General features: G+C 51.4%; 1 protein-coding gene across 1 annotated transcript in view; it reads right to left on the bottom strand.

The window, feature by feature from the left end:
- LOC125481806 (kinesin heavy chain-like) overlaps positions 1-1031 on the bottom strand; it is a 14901-nt gene extending 13870 nt beyond the window's left edge. Inside the window, exons 1-2 of the mRNA XM_048593719.1 lie at positions 974-1031; positions 465-536 (exon numbers count right to left, since the gene is read on the bottom strand). The gene's annotated coding sequence lies outside the window, so the exon portion shown is untranslated. The remainder of the gene's footprint in view (positions 1-464; positions 537-973) is intronic.
- Between the last annotated feature and the right edge of the window lie 327 nt (positions 1032-1358).

Genomic DNA, 1358 nt, shown 5'->3' with positions numbered 1-1358 from the left:
GGAGAGGGAGAGAGAGACACAGAGACATGGAGAGGGAGAGAGAGACACAGAGACAGGGAGAGGCAGAGAGACATAGAGACAGGGAGAGAGACATAGAGACAGAGATAGGGAGGGGTTCCAGGAATTTGAACAGTGAAGGAATGACTGACATCATTCCTGAGTTGAGGTGTGTGTGTATGTGTCTGTCTGTGTGTGTGTGTGTGTCTGTATGTGTGTGTCTGTGTCTGTCTGTCTGTGTGTCTGTGTGTGTATGTGTCTGTCTGTCTGTGTCTGTCTGTCTGTGTGTGCGTGTGAGAGGTCACAAAGCGGAACTTGTGGGAGGATAGTGCTGTCCCCTGCATCTGCTGCCCCTTGTCATTCCGGTGTGACGGGGTGGGGTTGGGGTTTGGAAGGTGCTTGGTTTACCGGGGGGGGGGGGGGGGGGCGGTGGAAGGGGTCTCTGCTCGTTTAGGAGAGCAACTTACTTTTCTGACCCTGGTCGTGAGGTCTTGAACAAAAAGTTTGCGTAGGTTATGTAGAGTCTGGAGTTCTCGTGCCTAAAGGTGGACATGAGAGAGAGATAGAGACAGATTTGGGTTCACTGTCACCCGAACAAACACACTCCATCTATAGATTACTTCTGAGATACTGACACACCCCTCGGTACATCACATTAAAACAAAATCAGAAACTCACAGTCTCTCAACAGGAATATTTACAGCAAACTCCCCCTGGACAGGGACAGCACGGGGTTAGATACAGAGTGAAGCTCCCTCTACACTGTCCCCCATCAAACACTCCCAGGGACAGGGACAGCACGAGGTTAGATACAGAGTGAAGCTCCCTCTACACTGTCCCCCATCAAACACTCCCAGGGACAGGGACAGCATGGGGTTAGATACAGAGTAAAGCTCCCTCTACACTGTCCCCCCATCAAACACTCCCAGGGACAGAACGGGGTTAGAAACAGAGTAAAGCTCCCTCTGATACTTACCACAGTCTCCTCAAGACCTTTAAGATCCTGTTTGGATTGTTCGTGCCGATCGTGCAGAAATCTGTGGGAGCGAATCAATGGTCCATCAGAATAGGAAGCATCCCTCCAGTGTTTCACTATCTCTCTGTCTGTCTCTCAGCGCCCATCATTTCAAAAACATCACCCAACCTCAACCCTACCCTCCCACCTCTCAGCCCCTCTGCTGTAAACACCACGCTGTGTGCCGCTCTGGTAACTACAGTTTGGATGGTTTCCCTCCCAACCCCATCCCACAATTTCCTCACTTACAACAAGGGTCATTCACACACCAGCATCCAGTCACCTGGGACTACGTGTGTCACCTCCTCCATCCCTCTACACCCCCTCCCTATCTCCGTCACCACCT

The sequence above is a fragment of the Rhincodon typus genome, unplaced genomic scaffold (genome assembly GCF_021869965.1).
Source record: "Rhincodon typus isolate 14 unplaced genomic scaffold, sRhiTyp1.1 hic_rhity00003659, whole genome shotgun sequence".
In the NCBI taxonomy this organism is placed as follows: domain Eukaryota; kingdom Metazoa; phylum Chordata; class Chondrichthyes; order Orectolobiformes; family Rhincodontidae; genus Rhincodon; species Rhincodon typus.
This window is presented reverse-complemented; position numbering and strand designations above follow the sequence as displayed.